Source organism: Acinonyx jubatus, chromosome D1, assembly GCF_027475565.1.
Source record: "Acinonyx jubatus isolate Ajub_Pintada_27869175 chromosome D1, VMU_Ajub_asm_v1.0, whole genome shotgun sequence".
Lineage (NCBI taxonomy): Eukaryota > Metazoa > Chordata > Mammalia > Carnivora > Felidae > Acinonyx > Acinonyx jubatus.
Window position 1 is genome coordinate 42,104,366 of NC_069390.1, and position 20,929 is coordinate 42,125,294.

General features: G+C 33.0%; 1 protein-coding gene across 42 annotated transcripts in view; it reads left to right on the forward strand.

Annotated features, from left to right (window-relative positions):
- SOX6 (SRY-box transcription factor 6) overlaps positions 1–20,929 on the forward strand; it is a 686,841-nt gene that overhangs the window by 278,884 nt on the left and 387,028 nt on the right. For 2 of the 42 annotated variants that reach the window (XM_053203430.1, XM_053203445.1), the window contains exon 1: positions 6,436–9,427. The exons of the other annotated variants lie outside the window; for them this stretch is intronic. The gene's annotated coding sequence lies outside the window, so the exon portion shown is untranslated. Of the gene's footprint in view, positions 1–6,435; positions 9,428–20,929 lie in introns of those variants that run through there. 42 annotated transcript variants of the gene reach the window in all.

Below are 20,929 nucleotides of genomic sequence, written 5' to 3' on the forward strand. Positions count from 1 at the left end.
ACTGCAGTAAGATGGAATATGCAATTTGGGTCTAAGCAAGTAAGCTTCTTGCTAAAACAAACTCAAGTGACACTCTTTAGAGAATTATAAAATAATCTGGTTTCCATGACATAATGGTTATGGTATCTAAGATATAATACAAAATTACTCAGCACATGAAGAATCAGAGAAGTGTGGAAAAAAATAGGGCATTTTATCAGAGAGAGAGAAATTACAAAAAGAACCAAATAGGAACTTAAAACTGAAAAATATAGTATCTGTAATAAGAAAATAACTTGATGGGCCAGTCAGTAAAGATCACAGAGGAAAAAGTCAGTGAAATTGAAAATACATCAACAGAAATTATTCAATTCAAAGAACATAAAAAAATTGGAAATGAAATTAATACAAGATTAGGGATATGTGGGACAATATTATAAGATCTAACATATATAAGTCCCAGGAAAAAAGGAGAGCAATATCAGGGCAGAAAAAACACTTGAAGAAATAATTGCCCAAATTTCCCAAATTTGTTGAAAGATATAAATTTACAGATTTAAGAAGTTGGTGAACCCCAAGCAGGAGAAATGCAAGGAAAAGTGCACCTAGGCACTTTATAATAAACTACCAAAAACAAGAAAAATTTATAGGTAAAGTTTATTTATTTAGTTTTTTGTAAGGAGTAAAAAAAAAAAAATAGAACACAGCTCATGAATAGCAGGAATGAAAGAAGAATTATCACTACAAAATTATAGAGATTAAATACAATAAAGAAATGTTATGAAAATCTTTATGCCTAAAGAATTTTAGTGCTTAGGGGCGCCTGGGTGGCACAGTCGGTTGAGCGTCCGACTTCAGCCAGGTCACGATCTTGTGGTCCATGAGTTCGAGCCCCGCATCAGGCTCTGGGCTGATGGCTCAGAGCCTGGAGCCTGTTTCCGATTCTGTGTCTCCCTCTCTCTATGCCCCTCCCCTGTTCATGCTCTGTCTCTCTCTGTCCCAAAAATAAATAAACGTTGAAAAAAAAATTAAAAAAAAAAAGAATTTTAGTGCTTAGATGAAACGGATAATTCCTTGAAAAATACAACCTATTAAAACTGACACAAGATGAAACAGAAAACATAAATAGCACCTTAGCTATAAAATAAATTGAAATTTTTAATTAAAAAAATAGAACTTTCTATTGAAAACTACAGACCCAAATTGTTTCACTGGTGAATTGTATCAAACATTTAAGAAATAATGCCAATCTTACATGAACTTTTTTCAAAAAATGGAGGAAGGGAGAACAATTCCTACCTCATGAGGACAGCATAATCCAATTACTAAACCTAAAAAATATAATAAAAAAGGAAAATTTTAGATTTATATTCTTCATGGTCATAGATGCAAAAAAATTTTAATGAAACATCAACAAATTAAATCCAGAAATATAAAAAGTGAATAGTATATCATGATCAAGTAGGGTTTAGCCCAGGAATGCAAGGTTGAGTTAACATTTAGAAAATCTTACCATATTAACATAATAGATGAGAAATAGAATATGATCACTTCAATAAATATAGAAAAAATACTTGACAATACCCATTCATAATTAAAAACTCTCAGCAAACTAGTAATAGAAAGTAACTTCCTAAATTTGAAAAATGCATCTTTGAAAAACTTAAACCTAACAAACATCATATCTAGTAGTGAAATACTTAATGCTTTTTTTTTTTCCATGATAGAGAGCAAGATAATTAAAGCCCATGCTCTTTCATCCTGTTTGGCATTGTGTCAGAGGTCCTAACCATTGTAATGAGGCAAGGAAATGAAACAGTATAAAAATATGAAAGGAAAAAAGTAGAACTGTCTCTAATATGCACCTTTGGCAAGGTCACATAATACAAGGTCTTTTATATTTTAGTATACTAAGTGGATGGAGATAAAAATTTCAAGGTAAACAATGGGAAGAATGATTTTATTTTGACTCAATTTAAAAAATTAAAACTATAATTAATAAAAATAAGTATATAATTGGCAGCATTTTATTTGTAATTCTAAATGTGCATTAATTCTTAGAAGAAGGAATTAATTGCATGTTTTAAAAAAATTTTTTTTAAGTTTATATTTATTTTGGGGGTGGAGGGGCAAAGAGAGAGAGAGACACACACAGAATACAAAGCAGGATCCAGGTTCTGAGCTGTCAACACAGAGCCCAATGCAGAGCTTGAACCCTGAACTGTGAGATCATGACCTGAGCCAAAGTCTGATGCTTAACTGACTGAACCACCCAGGCACCCAACTGCATGTTTTTTAAGAGTAATTTTTCACATCAGATATTGTGATAGCACCATCACTTTTAATATTGTGGTACCATTATAACAAGTGGGGGTTATTTTTGCAAAGAAAATTTCCTAAGGACTTTGCTTTATCTTTTTATTTTTATTTGTTATATTATTTTTAAATGTTTATTTATTTTGAGAGAGAGAGAGAGAGAGCAGGGGAGGTAGAGAGAGAGAGAGAGAGAGAGAGAGAGAGAGAGAGAGAGAGGAAGAGAGAGAATACCAAGCAGGCTCCATGCTGTCAGTGCAGAGCCTGACATGGGGCCCGATCTAACAAACCATGAGATCATGACCTGAGCCGAAATCAAGAGTCAGACAGACACTAAACCGACTGAACCATTCAGGCTCCCCTGCTTTATTTTTTTTTATTCAATTCATTATCTTTGAATAATCTACCATATCAACTGTTGTACCTGCCAATTTTTGGCTCTTTGGTTTCTATACAGTCTCATTGCAAAGTCTTGATTTGTTAATTTTTTCTGTTCTCCAACGCTGTATTTCTTCTCTGATGAACATCTTTGCAAGATTTGCAGTTTCACTTTGCAGTCACTACATATTTTTATTTTGAATATTATTTACATTATTCCACAATGAAATATTCATCTGTCAGCCAGCCTGATTCTCAAACTTAACTGAAAACAATTGGCAATTTCTAAAAGTATTCCTATTCTTAGGCTGCACTTAAACCAATTAAATTAATCTTAGGGAACGGGACCTAGAAATCACTATTTTTTAAAGGCTGCATGTGTTTTCAATGTGCAGACACATTTGAAACAACTGAGCACACATTATCAAAGATAATGAAGAAATTGACCCAAATGGGTGAGATACATGTTAAATAAATTTGTGAGGGATGTTTGAGTGAAGATTAATTTTATAAATATTAAGTCATTGATAGTCATTAGAGAGCATTTTTATTTTTGGTGTCTTTTACTTCCTGTATAATTTATATTTATTGAATTCCAAGTATGTTTGGGCTAGGAATACAGTGGTGAATTAAAATGTATGTTATTCCTTTCTCTAAACATTGACAGTCCAAGGAAGAGGAAACATTAAGTAAATATTTAACTATAAGATAATAAATATCATGAAGGGAAAAGGAGACCTAAACTGGTTTGTGATCAAGGATGGTGACTATGTATTAGTGATTAGTGATTAATACCAAGACCTAAAAGATGAGTAGAAATAATTTGGTGAAGAGGAGAGATAACAGGGAACAGAATTTTTTGAGGACCATAAAATGAGAAAAATCTTGTAAGCTCTGGGAACAGAAATTGGGCAAAGATGACTAAAGAACAATCAACAGAGAATAAAGATCAAGTCTTAAGTCTAAAGTTATTAAGTGTATTTGACTGTCAGAAGATGAGATTAGAAAGATGCTTTGGAATTAGATGTTAATAGGAATTTGGAATTTCTTCTGTAGGTTATGAGGAAATGACAAAGTAGATTATTTTCTTCCAAGATTTTATTTAAATTCAAGTTAGTTAACATACAACATATAGTATAGTGTTTGTTTCAGGAGTAGAATTTAGTGATTCATCACTTACATATAACACCCAGTGCTCATCACAACAAGTGTCCTCCTTTATGCTCATCACCCATTTAGCCCAACCCCCTCCTCCCCTCCAGCAACCCTCTGTTCTCTATAGTTAAGAGTTTCTTATTGTTTGCCTCCCTCTCTGTTTTTCTCTTATTTTTCCTTTCCTTCCCCTATTTTCATCTGTTTTGTTTCTTAAATTCCACATATGTGTGAAATCATAGTGTCTTTCTCTGACTGACTTATTTCACTTAGCATAATACACTCTAGCTCCATCCACATCACTGCAAATGGCAAGATTTCATTCTTTTTGATGGCTGAGTAATATTCCATTGTATACATATACCATAGCTTCTTCATCCATTCATCAGTTGATGGGAATTTGGGCTCTTTTTATAATTTGGCTCTTGTTGATAATGCTGCTATAAACATTGAGGGGTATGTGCCCCTTTGAATCAGTATTTTTGTATCTTTTAGTTAAATACCTAGTAGTGCAATTGCTGGGTCCTAGGCTAGTTCTATTTTTTAACTTTTTGAGGAAGCTCCATACTGTTTTCCAGAGTGGCTGCACCAGTTTTTATTCCCATCAGCAGTGTAAGAGGGTTCCCCTCTCTCTGCATCCTTGCCAACATCTGTTGTTTCCTGAGTTGTTAATTTTTTGCCATTCTGACAGGTGTGAAGTGATTATCTCACTGTGATTTTGATTTGTATTTCCCTGATGATGAGTGATGTTGAGCACTTTTTCATGTGTCTGTCAGCCATTTGTAGGTCTTCTTTGGAAAAATGTGTTTATGTCTTCTACCCCTTTCTTAACTGGATTATTTGTTTTCTGGGTGTTGAATTTGGTAAGTTCTTTATAGATTGGAAATAACAAAGGTTTTTAAGCAGGAGAGTGACATGATCAGATTTAGTGTCTTAGGACTATAATTCAGGTAGAAAAAAAAAGATTTCCCAATGTGGCGTCTTCAACTTAGAATTTGAAAAGTAAACTTTTCTATGTTTTGCTTTTCCTGCATTGCATTAAAATTATTAAAGTAGAATGGATTTTTGCCTCCAACTATCATTATTGCCCTATTCCCCGAGCTAAATGCAAAACCACATGTATGAGAACAAAAAAAAATCTCCACCATCATTCCTTAAGAGCTAAATGTATAGCAATATAAGCAGAGTCTTCCTATGAGTTTTTGAGTTTGCCAAAGATAGCTTTGAAATAAGGTCAGGAGCTTGAGAGCTGCATACTGAAGGGACTGATCCCAGAGAACAATATGGCTCCAGACACCACACATCTCTGAAGATGTTGAAGTGGCCTAATGTGGTTACTTTGACAGCAGCAAACATGAAACAGTCCTTTTAGTTTGAATGACTAATAGCTAGTATGATAGTAAGTGGGAGAGAAAAAAATTCAAAATTTTAATTAAATGATGTTCTACATACTTTTCTCCTTTGGACTCATTTCAGTCATATGCTAAAGCAGTTGCCTGAGATTTCCACAACATTAGTTAATTCAAAGGAGCAGAAAATGAATCAGTACCAGAAACTTATTTATTATGCCCTTCTTTCCTTTAAGCACCATGATAAAGTCAGTAACTCTTGTGATCACAGGAGTTTGCATTTCTAAGACTTGGGTGTATCCAATTTAAAAGTTGATTAACATATATCCAAACATAATAATAAAGTTATTTGTTTTATTTTTCTTTACCTTTCTGTTTACTGAAAGTAACCAGTGATGGAAGTATTGTATATTATATTTACTTGTATATTTAAGTGATAGAAATAAGACATGAAAATACTGACACTACTGAGAGAAAGCTTTTTTGTGTGTTTTCAAACAAAACAATTTACACGTATGATTTAGACCTACCCTCCTTTATTACAAAATATGAATGCCTCTTGTATTAATAGTGTCCATTGCCTATAGCCCACCGAAAATTGGAGTCCAAGAAATGAAATAGTCACAGCTGAATCAGATCAAGCACCAATTAGATCTGGAGATACCAAGTTTTAGGTGAAATTATGGAAAGAGTTAACTGAATATTAATTGGAAGTGGGGAAGCACATAATGAAATCCCAGTCCTGATTTTGCTATAGATTAACTGTGCAACTGTGTTTCATTTAGTCCATCTCAGATCTGTATTAGCACTCTACCATTATTGAGTTATTACTGCTGCTAATAAGACCAATACAAGTAATTGAGAGTTTCCAGTGTCCCAGTGCTTTGGTCCTATTTGTTCTACTTTTCTCTTTCTAAAGCTCTAGTTAGGGGAAAAAACAGTAAAGTGATATATATTTCTGGAGAAGAAGCACTTTTTCTACATAAAACAGTCCTCCAAAATCTGCTATACAGCTTTCTGGCATGTTTTCTGCTAGTTGTATGTGGTGTTCAGTGGGACAGTTCCAAAGAGATACACACTGTAGATCAGAAAGAAAAAATTTGCCATAGGTTCATTCTGATAATTTAATTTGCTTTTTGTGCTGCTTGCGACCTTTTCTTTCTTTCTTTTCAGCTATGCAGAGTCCGTGACTACTAGTAATAGCTAAATTTGCCCAGAGGATTCTAATTTCTATTTCAGAAGGTAAAAAAGTGCATTTCACTTTTGAGTATGCTTCTTGAAAATTTTCCCCTTTATCAGTTTATTTTGTTCTTTTCCTAGAGTTGTTTAAACATTTTTTTAACCTAAAAATGAGGGTGTGTCAGAATTGTTGCAAGCAACGATAGAGGTAATCATATGTGGTTCTTGTTATAAGCTTTGTGTTGATATTGACTGCTATTTAAAATAGTACCTCTAGGATGAATCTTTTAGCATTTTTCTTTTTTAAGTGAGCTTATTCTCAACATTTAATCATTTTTCACACCAGTCATATTCTTGTAATACCGTTAATGTCCTAGGATCAATGTAAGGTATTTGAACAAGGGGCTCAATATAGTATGAGTTATTTCCTCTATTACACATTCGTATATTTCTTAGATTTCTAAAGACTGTCTCTTTAAGCAACCAACATTAATTTTACAATTTACTTGTATGTTCTGATTTCCTATATAGTTTATTGTTTAGAAAATATAGAAACATTAATGAAGAATATGTTTAAAATCACCATTACCAGAGATAGAGCGCCTGGTAAAATTTTGGTATAATGTATATATAGTTGAGGTTATATCATATCTAGTTTTGAGTTATAATTTTTAAGTTGAATTTCTTAACAGCTTGTTTTGATGGCTCAGAGTTATCATTATGAACATCTGATTCCTGAGCTACTCCTTGAGTTGAGGGTTTGTTAAGGCTACTTATCTCTATATTGAGTGGCCCCTAAAGTGCTGTACTTCTTTGAGTTCTTGTGTCTGCATTTTGGGTTTCCTGCCTTTGACTTTGTTTCCAGACTGTAAGTTGTCATTTCTCTGTAATTGACGTATTTGCCTCCAGTAATACTACCTCTCCTTCTATACTCCTAGAAGCTGCTATTTCTATTCAGCTCTGGGCTGATAAGAAGAGAGAGAAAATTAACATTTTATAGAGTTATTTTTTGTTATACAGCACTTCGTGCAGATGCTTTCACATGAATTATTGCTATTTATCACAAGTTTTTACATTATTCTTGGTTTGGGGCACCTGGGTGGCTCAGTAGGTTCAGTGTTCGACTCTTGATTTTGATTCAGGTCATGATCTCACGGTTTGTGAGATCAAGCCTGGTGCCGGGCTCTGTGCTGACAATGAGGAGCCTGCTTGGGATTCTCTCTCTCTCTCTCTCTCTCTCTCTCTCTCTCTCTCTCAAGCTCTCAAAATAAATAAATAAGCATTAAAAATTGTTATTGGTTCAATGTTTATTTATATAACAAAGAGTCATTTATTGAGCACTTACTACATGCCAGACTCTGCGCTAAGAACTTTATATATACCATGTCAGTTGAGTTTATTCCTGCAGTATTCCAGAGAGGTGGACTATTTTACAGAAAAAATACCTAGTGTCAGAGAAGTTGAGTAACTTGCCCAAGATCATACTACTAGTAAGTAGTAGAGTCAGGGTTTGAAGACGTGCCCCTGAAATAATTAAAAGTGCTATAATTATGTCTGAAGTAAGACTCAATAGATTCTGAGCTCAGGCTCCTTTAAATAAGTAAATAAGCTGTAGTGTATTACCTTGAGACATCTGTTTTGGGTTTTGCTTAGTTTCTAATTCTCCTCATTGCTCTATAATAGGGATGTTGCTGTACAAGGGATCTATTGAGCAATGTAGTGATTCAAGTGTGGAAAAGTGTCTAAGCAATTCAATATTCAAGCCAAATTAATCCTAACAGAACGAAGTTAACAAATATCTACCAAGGAAGGGACAATTCTTATGATTGTTAAATAAGGCTGTTTTTCATAATTCATAGAATCAAGAGTGTATTCTTTGCTAGATCTCCTCTATCAAAAGTACTGATTTATGAAATTACATAAGAGTTAATTTAGCAATTAGCCAAAACACCATTGTATTGATTGTCCATATCTATACTTCTTGGGGAAATAGGTTTTAATCTCAATGTGTGTGTATGTGTGTGTGTGTGTGTGTGTGTGTGTGTGTGTGTGTATGTGTGTGTATATATATATATATATATTTAAATTACACATGAACTGAAGGGGTAATTTCAAGAAGCAGAAAACCTCAATTAGAACTTTTAATGGTAGTTAAGAGGTTAAGTGGTGGTTAATAACTTGGTCTTTAAAGTTTATCTGCCTAGTATAATCTTGCACAAGTTAATTTCTCTGTGCCTAGTTTCTCATATGTAAATTGGGGATAGTGATAATAATCCATAATAATACTCATATTTGGGTTGTTTATTTTAGGACTAAATAGGTTAATATATGTCAAGCAATTAGAATCATGCTTATTGCATAAGTGCTTTACAAGTGTTAGCTATTGTTACTTTAATTTAAATTTTTAACCATTTTCCAAATCTTAGAGTTCTGTAAAAACTGCTAATAATCTTAAGTCTTTGCCTATCAAAATGTTTTATTTTTCACTTTACAAATAACCTAATAATGTTTTCTATCATTCCCTTTCTCCTTCCTTAAGACTTCCCTGAACTTGATAATGACCTTCTGATGAACTCTGTAACTTCATTTTAGATCCATTTTTTGGACCTAAGCATCAAAACATCTAAAGTTGCTGTATTTTATTTAGAATGGATACAAACTTCATGTGAGGTATCCAATATAGCATCTCTTTACCTTCAGAAAATTTTACTCCAAGTTGTGAAGTTTTCTCTGCTTTGAAAATATGATACATTGGGCAAATAGGGTAACATTGCAGTTCAGCTGCCGACTTGAGGGTTGAACGTGCGTTAGTATCCAATAACGAGAGGACTCCTTGTTTATTTGCTATTTTATTAAAAAAAAAAGTTGCAAATGGCGATTTACTCTTCTACCCAACCCACCCACCCCTGCTACGGTGTGCATGTGCATGAGAAAGATAAAAGCCATGTTTTCTTCGTGGAAGGGTGTGGAGGTAGAGGATGATTTCAAATTAGAAATAATGACAGTAATTGAGGCTTCCAATGAAGATACTGTGGCCACCAAAGGACAGAGGGGAGACACTAACTTCTGAAGCTGAGGTATTTGATTAAACATGTAGATTGTTCTTTATGTGTTTAGGTGCCAAGTATGTTGTTATTTAAGAGCTGAAGACTGTGTTTGAGAAAGGTGTTTATTGGATGGCTTAATGATGGTTTGGAGGGAAGCAGCCCTGAAATATCTAGAAAACCTGCAATAAGTAAAAAATAACATTTTAATAGGCAAAGACTTTTGCTTTTCTTTTATAATAATTAACTGTGAGACTTAGCTTATTGTAATGGTCATTTATTATTTTGGATAATTAACACTGGCTTAGAGAAAAAAATACTAGACTTTGATTAGAATGCCTAATGCATTTCTTATTACCTTAAAAAATTTTGTTCTGTTTTGTTTTAAAAAACAGCTTACAACTTTGTTATCCTCAGGTGATTTTATTTCTCAATATTTATTTTGAAAAGTCTGGCATTGTGCCTGTGTGTGCCTCTGTGTGTGTTTGTATGTATGTGTGTATTTGGATTGGAGGAGGAGATGAAAGAAGGTGAAATTTGAAGGGAATGGAAAGTCAGTGAAAGTTAGTGTAAAGGATTGGAGATCTTTGTACTCAAAAATAAAACATTTAAAGCATCTTTTCTCTCTTAGAGGGAAAAATGAAACTGACCATATTATGCATATTTCCATGAAGAATGTGTATAAATCTCATATGCAAAATTATAAGAAGAAGCAAACTATCTAAGAGAGGGAAGAAAACATATATGACTTAAAAAATTGTAGCAGACGTAAAGGGAGACTTTTTTTGAATATATTTTTAAACACAGTGTCCAATTTGGATAAAGTGTTAACAGAGCAGGCCAGCCCATTTATAGATTACAACACTTTAATTTTCTCAATGTTACAAAGTGTTGATTTTGATAAAGAATTTGTTGATGCTATATCAGCTTTTCCATGTGGGGAAGTGCTACTGGTTGATTAGTTAGACTTGAGGCTCAGCCAAAATTCAGAAGTTTGGTCCCCAGTTTTTCTGGCCTTCTGAATAAGAAAAAAGCTACTAAGTTTTCCTGAGCCTTGATTCCCTATGAAGGAAATTCTTCATTATTAAGGATGTCAGTTCTTTTCTCTTCATCTTCTTCCTTTCTTTCTTTAAAAAAAATTATCTTTTTGTCTCTTGTTATTACCATCTTCATCTATCTTTAATTAGGTAGATGCTAATTTTGGAGGTACTCCAGGGTTTATATTAGCTTAGTCATATGAACATTTTTTACATTTGTATCAACCTTTTTTTTTTTTTTACTGTAATTTTCAAGCCAAAGACTCAATTTTTTTTTTTTTTTTTTAACTAGAAGTTTAAAGCTGAGGAGTCTAAACCTTGGTGAAACTAATTGAGTTGCTCAAGATCACACAGTCAAAAATCCAAGTATTCAGGAATCTGGGCAAGGACGTTTGTTAATACCACACTGTCAAATAATTGGCCCTTATGCTTTTTTTTTTTTTTGTCTTGCCTTATTGATGACCAGTGTCTGCATATTTGTTTTTAATATTCTGCTTAACCATTTGCAATTATCTTATTTTACTATGTCTACCTATCTATCAGTAGGTGGACACATATCAAGGAGATTTGCCTGATTGCTTTGTAGGGCTCATTTGCAGCTCAATATAGTACATTTACGAGATTTTATAATTTGAAGTAAAATTTCTGATTGCATAAAATATCCTAATATATTTATGAGATTTGCTTTTAGTAGAAAAACTGTCATATCTTTTTGTGTCTGTTTTGACAGTAAGAAGGCAGTATGTTATTTTTCGCTTTTCCAGAAATTATAGGCTCATTAAACAATTAGAATGGGGAAAAGGGTAAAATATAGTCTTCCTGACTGCTTTTTTTTTTTCTGATTAAAAAACCTAACAGTGGTTATTGGAGAAAATTTGGAAAATATACAAAGAAAATTCCATAATGACATCTAAATGCTTAAACTGATTATATCCTTGAAATTTATTTACTTAGACACACACATATGTATATATTTAAATGGTATCATATTGCACATGCTGTTTTGGAAGATGCTTTTTAAAAGTTAATGTTTCGTGGTCATTTTTCTCATGTCATTAAATATTCTTCTCCTACATCTTTTTTTTTAAATAAACTTTATTATTTACTTCAAAAATAACAGATATCACATATATGAAATTTAGGAAGCACATACAAAAATAAAGAAAAAGAAGAAAAACTGCATTCCTAGTGTCTAGATATAATCATTATAAATATCAAGTTGTATCTATATCCAGTATTAAAATTGTATGTCTTTTTCTTTCTCTGTTTATATCTATATCTCCCTTTAAGACAAAAGTAGAATCATATGGTAACAATTACTTTATGATCTGCTTTTTTATTTAACAGTATATCATATCACTTACAGTTTCCCATGATATACTATTCTTTTACATCATCATTTTTAATGGTTGAACACTATTCTATTTGTGGGCATTTCAAAATTTAGTTGATCATCTCTAGTTAAGGTTTGTGATTTTTCTACTATTATTAAGAACATTGCAGTAACCTCCTTTGTAGCTTAATCTTTGCACACATCTCTGATGATTTCTTTAGTTCAAATTCTTAGAAATGAATGTGAATTGGGGGTAATCACTTTTTAAAAGCATTTAATCCATATTGCCAGAATAACCTCCAGAATATATGAACCAGTTTACTCTTACAAGCAGTGTCTGAGAATACTTATTTTGTCACATTCATGCTTATGCATAGTATTGTTATCATTTTCAACCATTGCCAATATGACAGAAAATGGCAGTTTATTTTTAGTATAATTTATATTTCTTTGATTAGTAGTGAAATGGAATATTTTTTCATTTGTTTTTTGTTCATTTGCATTTCTGTTTTTTCTTTCTTCTCTTCCCTTCCCTTCCTTTCTTTTCCTTTCCTTCCTTTTTTCTCTTTCTTTTCCTCCTTCCTTCCTCCTTCCAAACTTCCTTCCCTTCTTCCTTCCCTCCTTCCTCCCATCCTTTTCTCCTTCCTTCCCCGCCCCCCCCCCCCGGCCTTTTTTCTTTCTTAATAAATTTCTTGTTCATATCCTTTGAGAAGTAGCATAGATTTTGGAGTCTGACTGTTGGTGACACAGTTTGAATCTTGGCTCTACCTTCACTACTTATCAGTTCTGTAACCTTGGGTGTTTACTTAATCTCTCAATGTGTGTTTTCTTATCTGTAAAAGTTTCCTATATGTCGTAGGGTTGTGCAAGGCTCAAGTGAATGATATATATAAAATATTTATAACTGTCCAGCACAAAGTAATGCACGTTATTCTAATGGGAAGTTAATTTTTATTCATTTGTAAGAGGTTTTTATATTCTAAAAATATTAACCCTTTTTGTATATGATGTAGTTATTTTTCCAATCTTTTCATTTTGTCTTCAATTAAAATTTTTAGAAAATCAAGTTTCTCATAAAATCTAAAGTTTTATTTTTCTCCTTTTGAATTTCTTCTTCTGGTATCATTTTTAGACATGTTTTTCCCACTCAACATTATGTAAATATTTACATATATTTTGTTATGGCATTATCATAGTATTTATTTTTTATACTTTTAGTTTTTTAATTCACCTGGAACTTATTTTGTTGTGTGATATGCAATTAGGATGTAAAGAACCAATTGTCCCAACAATATGAGTCATATAATCCATCTTTAAAACACTGCAATTATTGGGGCACCTGGGTGGCTCAGTTGGTTGAGCGGCTGACTTCTGCTCAGGTCATGATCTCGCAGTCTGTGACTTTGAGCCCTGCATCGGGCTGTGTGCTGGCAGCTCAGAGCCTGGAGCCTGCTTTGGATTCTGTGTCTCCCTCTCTCTCTGCCTCTCTCCCACTCATCTCTCTCTTGCTATCAAAAATAAATAAACATTAAAAAAAACCCCACTACCATTATCACAGACTAAATTCCTAGAGATATTTGGGTCTGTTTTTCAATTTCTTTTGCTAATAATAAACCTGGTCATTCATTTGGCACACTTTTAATTAGTGAGATTTTATAGATGTATAATATATTAATGATATTTATATTATATAATCTCTCTAAAAGTAATATATTTTATCATATATTAAGTGTATAATATATTTATTTGTATTATATATTTATATTATATAATAGTTGTATATCATATATAAATATAAATATAAAATATATGCATTATATTTTTATAATTTACATGTAAGTTTATATCTTTATAAATTTATTTTAAAATTTAAATTTTATTTAAAATTATTAAAATTTATTTTAAATTTATATATATTTATATTTCTATAATGTATAATATTGTATTTAATTTTTTATAATTTATATGCAAGTTTATGTCTATAAATATATAAATTTATCTTAAAATTAAAATTTTATTTAAATTTATATTTATATATAAATTTATATTTATTTATAAATTTATAAATTTTTTAAAATTAAAATTTCGTTTTAAATTTATATATAAATTTATACTTATATATAATATATCATAAATATATAAATATATTATAAAATATGTGAAAAATATAAATATATTTATATATTTACTTATATATGATATATTTATATATAACATTTATATATACATATAATAACATATAACTATGTATTTATATAATTATATATTTATATAATAAAGAGAATATAGTAATAACATAGAAATATGTTTAAAATAATATATATTAAAGTATTAATTAATAATAATATATAGTTAACTTACTTTTTCAAATTATCTTGGTTATTCTCAAGTATTTGTTTTCCCATATGAACTTTAGAATAATTTTATCATTACTTCCCCCCCCCCCGCAAAAAGCTCTGCTTGTGGTTTTTATAGAAGTATACTAAACTTGGAATCATATGATTTTTTAAACTGATGCATCGTATTTTAGTTTAAGGTTACATTTTTAATTTAACTAATCCACCATGCTTAGCACATACACTCAATGTAAATTCTTTTTTTTTAATTTTACATATTATTATTTTTTATTTGAGAGAGAGAGAGAGTGGAGGAGAGGGGCATAGGGAGAAGGGTAGAGGGAGAAAGAGAGAGAATCTTAAGCAGGTTCCATGCTCAGAGCAGAGTCCATGGCAGGGCTCAATCCCATGACCTGAGTGGAAATCAAGAATCACTGACTGAGCCACCCAGGCATCCCTACAAATTCTTGAATAAATGTCAAATGTGTTAATACTAACTGTTGGAAATTTAGGTGTTCTATCATAAGCAATACTTCAATGGACATTGAATATATAAATCTTGGACTACTACCATGATTGCTTCTGTGGAATCAATTCCTAGACATTAAAATCTAGTTCAATGGGTTTTTTTTTTTTTTTAATGATTTTGATATATTGCCAAGTTGCCTTCTAGAAAGGATGCACCAATTTACTCCCTTACAGTTTGAAACCATCCTGTCATGATCAGCTTCTTATTTGTCTTCCCATTGAAGTGCACTACCAATATCTAATGAGTTTATATTTCATGGTAAAAGAAATATTTTTACTTTTTATTTTTTATTATTTTTTTAATTTTTTTTTCAACGTTTATTTATTTTTGGGACAGAGAGAGACAGAGCATGAACGGGGGAGGGGCAGAGAGAGAGGGAGACACAGAATCAGAAACAGGCTCCAGGCTCTGAGCCATCAGCCCAGAGCCCAACGTGGGGCTCGAACTCACGGACCGCGAGATTGTGACCTGGCTGAAGTCGGACGCCTAACTGACTGTGCCACCCAGGAGCCCCTATTTTTACTTTTTAAATGCTTGTCACATTAAACTTGCTGAATTTCTAGTAAAATACATATTTCCTCCACTATAAGATATTAAAACAACTGATGTAGATATAAATCCACAAGCTTGGGCAGAGTCACATGTGCAGGGAACCAGATAATAACAACCACAATAATAATAATAACATACCAGTAAATATTATTTTAGGTTAATGTCTTCACATGTTTTTCCTTACCCTAAATTGTTTTTCGTCTTTATACTGTGAAATTACTTCTATTTCTGATAAAAACAAACGCTGGTTACTTAGAGTATCTATCTGATTTTAGCTCTTTTAAGAGTGACAAGATGTTTTCACTTTTACCTAGCATGAACAACCTCACTCTTTCTATGATCTACTGGCTTTAAGTTGCAATTTTTGTTGGAGGAAAAAGTTCACACTTATTTTGATTTGTCCTTGCATACCTGGAAGTGAGATTTGAACAAGAAAATAAACTAATGTTACAGTTTTGAGTAGTTGGATGGAAAGAAGCTAATAAACAAAGGGCGTTAAGTAGTCTGGTTCCTTTAGTTTTTGTTGATCTATTTATTCACTTTTCATTCTTCCTTTTTATCTTTCTTGATGTAGTATACATACTATATAAAAAGAGAATAAGCCTCAATCATGATGCTATAGTTATTGCTACTGTATTTTAAAAAGTAAAAGCCTATTTTCCTTAAAACAAATACCAACCTCTTTGATATCTGTGTAATTAACAATTTGACTTTTTTTTTGTATAAAAGGGTTTTTTTGTAGATTGTTTTAAGAGTTTTTAGTTTGCTGAAGAATAGTACCCCTTAATATTTCTTTTTTTTGACTTCTTTTTCTTCTTCCTAACATCTCTCCATCTTACTCTTCCCCCTCCTGTTTCCCTCCCCCTCCCTTCGTCTTCTCCTTCTCATTCCTTTTCTTTTTCTTTCTGCGTAGGTTTAGTGGGTGTTCAAGAAATACAACTGGCAGGTCTGGAGTCTGAAATGTTCTATCAGTAGTACAGTAGGTTTTCCCCGTTTCCAGTAGTTGCCTGGGAGATGTAAGTTACTCTATGATGGGCCTATAGAATATAGTGACAGGTTTCAATGATGACCATGAAGAACTCTTCTCTCATTTTTTTTTTTTTTTCATTTTCATCCTTATAGAGGTCATGTGAAACTCTTACCTTTAGCAAGAGTGCTTTGACTTAAAAATCCAATTTCTAGGATGCCTGGGTGGCTCAGTCGATTAAATGTCTGACTCTTGGATTCGGCTCAGACCATGATCTTACGGTTTTATGGGTTCGAGCCCCACATTGGGTGCTGAGCTGACAGTGTGGAGTCTGCTTGGGATTCTCTATCTCCCTCTCTCTATGCCCCTCCCCCACTCACGCTGTCTCTGTGTTTCTCAAACACAAAATAAATAAACTTTAAAAATTAAAAAAAAAATAAAATTTCCTCATGTTTCCCATTTTCCCAGTACCCATCTTTTGAAATGAAGTTTTAGCCCTTAAAAGACAAGAATATAGAGGTAGTAGGTGAAGGATTCCACTTATAATTATAGCTAACTCTCTATCAAACACGCATGGATTATGTCTTGAGCATTAAGTACAACAATTTTCTAATCCTGGGATGACTTTCCTCTGGTAGCCAGCTTGCCTCTCTCTTCCTATCCCCACTCCCATCTCTACTCTCACTCACCCCTTGCCAGTTATTTGGAATTCTAGTTTATTTTAATATTGACCTCAAATCAATCTAATTCAGAAGATATAGATCCAACAGGAAAAAAAAATCACATTATGTATGCTAGGACTATACATAAATGACTTGAGAGCAACCAAATTGTTTTTTTTTTTTTTAAATCTTGTTTGCATTCAGTCTGCAATTGCCTCCATTACTATAATCATATCATTCAAAGAATGCAACTAGAGATTTTTAGTGAAAGTAGTATGCTACTATAGATTTTTAGTGAGTTCTTTTGGACCAGAACCATTTATTCTGTCTTTCCTGTATAATGTTCATTGCTTTGTTGTTTAGAGATCTGAATTCCAGTCCCAAATCATCTTTGGAGTTTGGAGGATTGGGTTCCAGGGTCAGCTCTCTTGGCTTCTAATTAGTAACTAGGTACTTGTTTGAGCAAGTTGTTTAAGCTCTGTAGGCCTCATCTTCTTTCATTTGTAACACTGTGGTTCAGTGATGCAAAGTATCTAATCTTAGCTAGAGCGATTAGCTTTGGTAAGTAAAAGATGTCATTACCCTGTTTTATAGTGTATAGAGCTTCTGTGTGAATGAGTAGGCTGAAAAAAGTAATTGGTATGGACTAGTAAAGTTTGAAAGACTTTAAGAAGTGTTAATAATACTGAGCTTTTGAGATTTCTTTTTTACGTAAGTTGATGAAATTGTATCTGTTTTCTCATATAAGACCTAACGGCAGTAATCATTTTTTGGTTAGATGACGTTTTATTTTCAAGTTCCATTCTTGACAGTAGCTAATAGGCACAGTGTAGCATTAAGTTTCACTAACATACTTTCATCCTGTGATTTTTGACCATGGTTGTCCCCTTTTCCTGAACAATGATACAAAACAGAACAGCTTGAATAGTTACAGAAATCAAGAGAATGGGGAGAAGTGTAGAAAATGAGAGAGGTGGGGGAGGGGCGGGAGAGGGAGAAAAAGAGAATTAACATGAAATAAATGACAATGGATCTGGTTGTCCCTTTTTCGGTAATTGTCTGGTCCTCAAGAACAATCTTACTACTATTTCTTAGATTTTGCATGGGATAAAGCATTGTCCAGGAACAAAGTCTGCAGCATAAAATGAGTTTGTTGGGGTGCTTGGGTGGCTCAGTTGGTTAAGCATCTGACTTCGGCTCAGGTCATGATCTCACAGTCCGTGAGTTTGAGCCCCGTGTCAGGCTCTGTGCTGACAGCTCAGAGCCTGGAGCCTGTTTCAGATTCTCTGTCTCCCTCTCTCTCTGACTCTCCCCCATTCATGCTCTGTCTCTCTCTGTCTCAAAAATAAATGTTAAAAGAAAAAAATTTAAAAAAAAATAAAATGAGTTTGTGACAGGGACAGGCATAATTCATTTGCATATCAGTTTGGTTTTGTTTTCTGCATTACAAAAAACAAAACAAAACAAAAATTCCCAAACAAAACCCAGCCCCTCATCACTTGTTTTTTTCTATTTTAATTTAATATGTTTCAGTCATATTTAGGCACATGTTTAAGCAGGGGTTGGGAAATAAGTCTCTTAAAGTGCTAGATATGAGAAAATGACAAAGAGATTAATACTAAATAATAATTTTTTTAAAAAAATGCAATGCACATGCAATATTTGAAATGCCATTTGTATTGCTGAAAAAGTTAATTTTTAGAATTCGTATAAGATGCATCACCATTATTCTACCTGAATAACCACTCAGAATGCAGAGGGGTTGGAATAAAAAACCACAAACCTATGAATTGGTGATAGTATGCCTCAGAGTACTTATGTGTTACAGTTAGTAGAGATTCTAAAGAACTGGAAAAAAAAAAACACTGAGTTTCTGGCAATGTAAATTTCTGAATTAGTTTTGCAGATTTTCTGATTTTTTTTTTTGGTAGACTTTTGATAGGACTTTCCATGTTTTATATGAGGTAGTTCCCAGATGTGTGCATACACAGTTCAGGATATTCTGAATGATGAAGAGGCATTGTCTTAATCCATTTGGATTGGTATAATGCCACAGACAGGGCAGTTTATAAATAATAAAAAATTATTTCTCACAGTTGAGGATAGAAGTCTTATATCAGTATCCCAGTATGGGTTTGGTGAGGGCTCTCTTCTGGGTCATAGACTTCTTGTATGATAGAAGGTACTAGGGAGCTCTGTGGGATCTTTCCTAAAAGCACTAATCACATTCACGGAGGCTTTATTCTCATGACCTAATCACCCCCCAGTGGCCCTATCTACTGATACCTTCACCTTTGAGGGTTAGGATTTCAACATATGAATTTTAGGGGAGACACAAGCATTCGGACCATAGCAGACATATTAGGGAACTCAGAGAAAGAAAGATTTTGCCTTATGATAGAGGTAATCATGGTATAGTGTAATAATGTGAGATGATACCATTTTTTTCCTATCTAGAACTTTAACAGACTTTAATCCCATGATCTGCTTTATTTAATACACCAAGGGCTTAGAGGCTGTATTAGTAAAGATAAGTGAATTTTTTTTCTCTTTCTTATTTTTCATGAATATTTAATAATGTACAGGATATATGATATACATATATTTATTCAACTTGTTATTTGCTTTCATTTCTGAAGATTACAGAGTTGAATACACGTAAACCATAAAACAATAAACTATTACAATAAAAATTGGGTAATGCCTGGGTATAATTGTACCTCTGGAAATTATAGAAACCAGTTAAATTCTCTGTTGTGATGCCACATCATTTACTCGCAAGATCCATTATTTCCAGAGCTGTCGGGACATATGTAAACAAGAACTAATAGAATAGGAGGCTGAGTTTATTTGGTAGTGAAAGTTATTTGGTAGTGAAAGAGTAACCCAAAGAAGGAAGTTTGACCCAAAAGAAAAGGACACAGTATGAAAGGAGGAGTGAATTAAAGGAGGAGAGTTTCAAAGAGTGGTACAGAAATTGAAGAGCCCATTAGACTTGGATTGACCAGTGGCACATCTCTGTTTTGGGCATGTGTCTAGAATTTATTCTTTTTTACATTTTGTAGAAATGCAAAATTGCACATTGTGACCTGTCCTTTGTGGTTGTCATTCTTTTTTTTTTTTTTAATGTTCACTTATTTATTCTGAGAGAGGGAGAGAGAGAGAGAAGGAAAGAGAGAGAAAAAGAGTGAGAGAGCATGCATGTATGAGCAGGGGAGGGGCAGAGAGAGAGCTAGGGAGAGGGAGAATCCCAAGGAGGCTCCACACTGGCAGTACGGAGCCTGAATCAAGGCTTGATCCCATGAAATGAGCTGAAATCAAGAGTCAGATGCTTAACTGACTGAGCCACTGCAGTGGCCCTGTGGTTGTCATTCTACCTCTCAATGATAAAAACATGTTAGGGACATAACACTCAGATAGTTTGTGTCATAACTACAGTTTGATGATGTAATTATATTTCTTTTTGTGCCCTGGTGCTCATAGAGGCACATATGTACATACTAGCACAGTACTGTGAATAATATTCTGCATAATGCCATTTCCTCCCATTGTTCTTGATAAATAAATCTACATATTATGACATTACATTTGTAGAGAGTTAAAAAGTGATTGTGTCATATGACCATGGCAAGTTCTGAATGTAGCTCACATTAAATAATGTGGGCTTTTATAGCATCAGAAAAAAAAAGTAATGAAATGTCATCAAAGTGATGTGTAGGAGTTTATATTTATGAGCATATTTATATATATGAATCTTAACTTTTTTTAATTATTATTAAGGATCTTTCCATTCCAGTTATTCCAGCCAGGAGTCTAGCCCATGATGTCAAATTACTAATTCTATACTAGTGTTGCCTGTTAACATTTCAAAGATGGTTAATGATTATTTTATTCTTCTATTACTTTGCTTTTATTTTAATTTTTCTATAATTCTCCTTATGTGAAAGTCTTCTAGCTTCTTGTGACCAGTGGTTAACTGCACACTTCATTTGGAGTCAGTTATTATTGCCTTCACCCAGCTGGGTTTATCTTTGAGTGATCTTTTGAAGAAGTACCCTTTCCCACAAAGTCCCACTCTTAGCTTTCAACCTAAGTCTTTGTTAGTGCTCTGTTCTTTCT